At 41.7% G+C, this 6,949-nt stretch overlaps 1 long non-coding RNA gene across 1 annotated transcript; it reads right to left on the reverse strand.

The window, feature by feature from the left end:
- Nucleotides 1–2,997: 2,997 nt before the first annotated feature.
- Nucleotides 2,998–4,834, reverse strand: LOC121401512. Its single transcript, XR_005966300.1, has 3 exons — nucleotides 4,806–4,834; nucleotides 3,396–3,449; nucleotides 2,998–3,015 (listed from the first exon to the last, which is right to left on the reverse strand). It is a non-coding gene; the product is annotated as an uncharacterized LOC121401512 (long non-coding RNA).
- Between the last annotated feature and the right edge of the window lie 2,115 nt (nucleotides 4,835–6,949).

Here is a 6,949-nt window from a genome sequence, read left to right on the forward strand (position 1 = left end):
GTTACTGGTGGTCTGAGGATGCTGGAGTCTCAAGGAGTCAGAAGCGTTCTGATGGGCATGTGCACAAAAGTGGAGCATGGCATGGAAATTGTCGACCAGGAATTGTCGCCAGAAATAGTCGCCGGAAATACTCGCGTGTGCTGAGAATTGTTGAGTGCGGGGAAAAAGTCCGCGTCCCATGAGTACATGACGTCATTTACCCGCATCGCCATCTAGATGCGGAGGAGAGTGCACACTGAGAGCTGCGTTGATTACTGCCTGGATTGCAGCATTCTGAGTAGGCTATAAGGTACCTTGTGGTGAACCCCCCCTTGTTGTTAATATGTTTCACTGGAACTAATGATGTTCTTGTGTTGCAGATGTCCACTGTTACAAATAGTGAACCACCTGCAAAGAAGCACAGGAAATCTAAACATTTTGCAGTGCAGAGCTTGTGATGATCAGCTATCTGATAATTATGACAAGAGATTCTGTGAGCAGTGCTTTAAGTATTTGCGGATAAGAAGAAGGGAAATGGTGTTTACCCAGAGACTTCAATTGCCTGGATTAAGGATGTTGTAAGATCCACGATGAAGGAGATGTTATCCCAGTCTCAGCATGTGACTAATTTAGAAAGCCTCTCAAGTCTGGTGCATTCTTCCTTTTCCAGCACAGTTCAATTAGAAGATAATGATTCTGCAGTATCCTCGGACGAAGCTATCTATCTGTTTCCACCTGACAGTACCTCTAGATTAATTAGGAGGGTCAGCACCACCATGGAAGCATTGGAGGGGGAGGACCCTAAGACTTCCTCATCACAACTTCTGGGGAAACTTAAGACTTTTCCTGTTCATACTATTATGAAAGATCTTATGACCAGAGAGTGGAAGAGTCCGGAAAAAAGGTCCTCGATTACTTAACGACATAAATTACTTTTTCCCATTCAGGAAACAGAGGTGAGCACCTGGGGGTTGCCTCCCAAAGTGGATGTGGCGGTGGCCAGATTATCCAAAATGACTTTAATTCCTGTAGAGGATGGGTCTGCTCCTCGAATATTTTTGAAGATTGTAGCAGTTGTAGTGGCAGTGTTATTGAAAGAGGGAATTTCAGTGATTCCATACCTAGATGACTGGTTGATTACGGCAATCTCAGAGTCTCTTCTAAAGAAGCATCTAGACAGAACTGTTCAGCTTCTAAAACGACTAGGCTGGTTGATGAATTCGAAAAAGTCGGCGCTAACCCCAGCAAGTTCCATTCAATTTCTGGGGTTTATCCTCAATACATCAGAGATGAAAGTTTTTCTCCCCAGGAACAAGATAAATCTTATTCTAACAGAGGTTCAACAGATTATTCTTCACAATATTTCTTCTCTTCGAGACCTAATGGGTTCTGGGGTTAATGACATCAGTGACAGATGCAGTACCTTGGGCCAGATTTCATATGAGACCGCTTCAAGAAGAAACACTGTTGAGATGGGACAAAAAGCTGTCCTCTCTGGATACAGAGATCATCGTTTCCAGGGAGACCAAGATACAACTAGAGTGGTGACTTCAGAGGAACAAGCTATCACAGGGTCTCTCTTTTCGACAGACAGACTGGTCAATACTTACTACCGATGCATCCCAAACAGGGTGGGGAGCCCATTGGGGACAACACACAGCCCAAGGTCTTTGGAACCACATGGAAGCCTCCATGTCTTCAAATTTCAGGGAGTTGAGGGCAGTCTACAATGCAATCTCAGTCTATCAAGATCGATTGAGAGGGAAAGATCTGAGAATCAAGTCAGACAATGCCACGCCAGTGGCATATATCAACAAACAGGGGGGAACCAGATCCGGAGTGCTGAACAAGGAAATTTCAAAGACCTCTCTTGGGCAGAGATAAATATTCCCAAAATTTCAGCAGTCCATATAAGAGCGGAGGACAATATCCTGGCAGATCAACTCGGCCAGGGGAATGGATGCTGGATCAGAATATTTTCCAGGAAATTTATCATTGTTGGGGTCACCCTTGTATAGATCTGATGGCAACCAGATGGAATTGGAGGGTGGACAGATTATGTTCTCTGAACAGACAGGATCGACCTGGACGCTATGTCATTCAGATGGGATTTTCCCCTAGTATACATTTTTCTCCCTCTGCCGATGATCCCAAGAGTCTTGCAGAAGATCAGACAAGAACGGGTGAATGCTATCCTTATAGCACCATTTTGGCCCAGGAGGAGCTGGTTCTCCCTTCTGATGAGAATGTCCAGGAACGACTACTGGATACTTCCCCAGATTCCCTCACTTCTGATGCAGGGGGTCCTATGGTGACAGAATCTGCAACTACTTCAGATGACTGCTTGGAGACTGACAGGTCCATACTAGAAGTCCAGGGGCTGTCTTCTGAGGTGATTGACATCCTTATTCAGTCCAAAAAAAGATCTACGAATAGAGAGTACTCAAGAATTTGGAAGATCTTTCAAACATGCTAAACATGAGTTTGGGAATGAATTATCTTCCAACAATACATTTCTTAAATTTCTACAGGAGGGGTTTGACAAGGGGCTGGCAGTAAATACACTCAAGGTACAGATTTCGGCTTTGTCAGCTCTCTTCAACAAGGCACTGTCTTCGTTGCCCCTCATTAAGAGGTTTTTCAAGGCCATATCCAAGATTCCGCCCCAGACAGCTCCAACCTTTTCCTACGTGGGATTTATCACTGGTGTTAGAAAAGTTGTCCAGAAATCCGTTTGAGCCCTTGGAACAATGCTCCCTAAAATGTTTTTCTTTCAAGACTTTATTCCTGGTAGCTATTACATCAGCTAAGAGAATTGGAGAATTGCAGTCTTTATCCGTCAAGGAACCTTACCTGGTGTTTTTACCAGACCGTGTAATCTTGAGACCTCTTTTATCTTTCAAGCCGAAGGTAAATTGCTTTTTCAACAACAACCAGGAGATTGTGTTCCATAAATTAACCAAGCAGGAGAAGAACAAGAAAGGCAATTGCTCCTCCTAGATGTTGGTCGAGCTATCAGGATTTATATTGATCGCACTAGAGAGTTTAGAAAGTGTGAGAATCTGTTAGTCTCTGGAAAGAACAAAGGTATGAAGGCAGGAGATGATTCAGATGGCGTATATTAAAGCTGGTCGCATGCCTCCCTTCAGGATCAGGAGCCTTCCACCAGAAACATCTCCACAACATGGGCAGAAGTAGCAGGGGTGTCTATGGACAATATCTGCAGATCAGCCACTTGGAGTACCCACAAATACATTCATTCAGCACTACAGAGTGGACATATTAGCCTCTCAGGAAGCTTCCTTTGGTAGGAAAGTTCTCCAAAAGGCGGTGTAACTGGATCCCGCCCTTATCTTGCTAACTCTCACAGCTGCTGCCGGATAGGATGTAAGGGAATGAGTAAATTTTATACTTACCGCCCTTTAGTAAATTTCCCCCGTAGAATGTAGTAGTAAAGACAGAGCAAATGACTGCGAATCAGCATATATTTTAATTAAATTCACACAACATAATTTTACAAATTTTTCTTCCACAACATTTTTAGGAGCCTTAAAAAGATTTCTCTCTGGTTGTTATTTAAACTGTTCTATATGTACATCGTTTCACAGTATTTACCATGTATGTCATGGGCAATAACCCTATGTTGAATGGCAAATGCATTGATTTCCCCCCCCCCCTCTAGTCTAGCTGCCGTGACTGTACCTTGTGTAAGATTTAAAAGGTATCAGTACTGAGATTAATTGGCCCCTGCATTGTTTACACCTCAAATTCAGACTATAAACTCTTGCATTGTTCACACCCTGTGTTTGATGACAAATGCATTGATCTGATCTAGTGGATTAAAATGGATTGTAGTCTGTTTTAAGAAGAAACCTCTATACTTGTTAATGGGCACATTTTGCATTTCAATAACAAAGTATATGGCACCTGATTCAAAGATGTATGCAAATAGCAGGGTGGCAAATTGAGACATGGAAATCTCTCTCTCTAACCTAACTGCCAAACTGGTCAAAGTATTTACTTTTCCTTCCACAGAAATATCTTCCTAAAAGTCATTTTATGAACTACACATGAACAGTATCACAGTGAATACGAAATTATTTGCAGTTTATACCCTACATTTATCTTTGGTCGTGGTGTGTTTTATGCTTAAATTGTGGGCATGTACTAATAGTCCCTCAGAAGTACAATGGTGGTAGGTGCAAGGCAGCCCTGTCCATAGGACACTTTTGCTGGTGTTTACCAGCACTCGCTAACTTATGCATCTGAATGAAGTGCAAGTTAGTGAGTGGGATGTGGGACTGCTACATGGATCCCCCAGCCCATCCCTCATCAACATAGAGCTGCCTATAGATATAGATCTATCTAGATATATCTATATAGAGATATAGCTTTCACAATATAAACAGGAAGATAAATATATTTGCATACTGTTAGTTGTTCAAAATACTGTAGATAGTTTTTGCTATCTGTATCATTGTGTTCATTAATGGCTTAAGGCCATTGAAAAATGTATAATGAAGAAGTAGAATTAAGGAGAATGAAACCCCCCAAAAGAAAAAAAACATCTACTGCCCATCACTGGCCCTCCTCCCTGCTTCCTCCCCACATAGTTTTTTACTTATAAAGTGGCCCTGGCCGTAACGCTGACCTATCCATGCAGAGCTCACTGTTGGTGGTCCCTTAGCAAAGAAATCAGAAGATACCAAAGATGGTGCCTTTGGTATCTTCGGATTTCATTGTTAAAGGAAAACTATACCCCCAAAATGAACACTTAAGCAACAGATAGTTCATATTATATTAAGTGGCATATTAAAGTATCTTACCATCTCTTGCCTTGAACCACCATTTCGTGATGGTGTCTGTGCTGTCTCAGAGATCACCTTACCAGAAATACTTCATCTCTAACTGTAACAGGAAGAAGTGTGGAAGCAAAAGACACAACTCTGTCAGTTAATTGGCTCATGTGACCTAACATGTATGGTTTGTTGATATGTTTGTGAGTACAGTGAATCCTACGATCCCAGGGGGCGGCCCTTATTTTTTAAAATGGCAATTTTCTATTTATGATTACCCAATGGCATATACTACTAGAAAAGTATATTACTATGAAAATGGTTTATTTACATGGAGCAGGATTTTACATATGAACTGTTTTATGCAATATCTTTTTATAGAGATTGTTTGGGGGGTATAGTTTTCCTTTAAGGGTCACCAAAACTGAGCTTTTTTGCACCCCCGCAGTTGGAGCCAGTCTGATATCAGTGGCAACTGCACATGCGCTGGAAAGCTCTGTATATTACTGTAGGGATGTGTAAAATAGCCACCCCCTAGTATTTTGTGCAGGCAGTCCCTCAATGTTATGGACACCTATTTGGGTCCTAAAATACAGTTGGGAGGGGTACTGTTTGATCTTTCTGCTCTGAAGCCATGCTTTAAGTGTCCATTTTGTCTAGCCTGAGCTAACAGGCTGAGTCTGTGTGGAATCTGAGTATTTTAGGATTAGTAAAAATAGGCTACTCACCATTATAGGTCACTCTAGGAGTGACAGATAGACAGGTTATTTAGTTGAGCAGATCCAGGCTCCGACGAGGAGAGTCAGAGGGATTAAGATCCAGGGTACTAATAGCCCAGAAGTAGGGACTAAGTGTATAGGAACAGGGTAGATATATTCCCCTCAGGTTCCACTTAGGGAAAGGATGAAAGCTGGTTGTACCAGCTGAGCACGTCCTCTTGCCTGTGGGGACTAATATTGACCAAAAGGTGCTGTGAGTATTGCTTATTCAATGTGATACCAAATCCTGTCATGCTCTATTGTATACTCCACTGAGGATTGTGTATGTTCAATAAATCAGTTCATGTTTAAGTTATAAGAACCACTGGCGCCCAATTATTTACCCTGAATCCAGTTACAGTTGCTCTACACCCTGCCTCCACACCGTCGCGAGGGCTCACTCCCTAAGATTACAGGTCTCATCCGGTGCACATTTATTGGGAGTGGAGCTCAATAGTGGTGTAAATAACACTCAATTTACTATAGCGCTACATTACTTAAGAGAAAGAAGAGGATCTAAAGATAGTGAAGATGGTGCCCATGAGCTCCACTGCGCTACTCTGCATGTATAGTTCGACATTACTGCTAGGGATACTTTTTCAAGTAAAAGACTATGCAGGAGGAAAAGGGGATGAAGCAGGGAGAGGGGCCAGTGGAGGGTACTGGATAGGGGGGTTTCTATTTAAGGGGGTTTCTTTCTTCTTTAATGAATCAGATGAAAGTGAGTGCAGGATTGACTTTAAGGTTGTGGAAAAACTGTCTTTTTATTTATTTTTTTAACAGGGACGGCATTTTATGGTAGCTTAATGTTGAAAATGTCCTAATGTCCTTGATAATTGGCAAGTGAAAATGACCTTTTTTCTTTGTAAAAAATGAAACGCAAACATGCCCCTAGACACAATTACTAATTCTAAATAACAACCCAGTAACTTCCCAAAGACCAAACACAATTCAGTTTTTAGAACCAAAGTGCCTTTTTATAAAACAATGTGAAATCAATATCACAACCCTTGGTGGTAGAGAATTACGGCTTACAGACATCCTTTCAATGCCTTTGTTGAATGTTTGAACTCATAGTGACTTTTGGTTTTTCTTGTTTTGTCAGGGTCCTAAACTACTTGAACAGGTATTTATGAGAAATATTTTAGTAGTAATACAAGGTTACAAGTAATTATTTAGTGTTTGTCTAACTGAACAATCACATGTTTAAGATGAGTTAGGTAATGGGGGTTGAAATCAGCCTGCTGAAATATGCAGTAGCCTGCTCTTCTTTTCACATCTGGACTGTTTTGTAGGCTACGGCGCAAACACATTTGGCTGATTTCGGTGAAGAAACGTGAGACTTTGCCTTTTTGCATGGATATCAGCCAAGTGTATTCACGTCAGTGCCAACAAAACAGTACAGAACAGGGGTGA

This window comes from Xenopus laevis, chromosome 3L (genome assembly GCF_017654675.1).
Source record: "Xenopus laevis strain J_2021 chromosome 3L, Xenopus_laevis_v10.1, whole genome shotgun sequence".
In the NCBI taxonomy this organism is placed as follows: Eukaryota; Metazoa; Chordata; class Amphibia; order Anura; family Pipidae; genus Xenopus; species Xenopus laevis.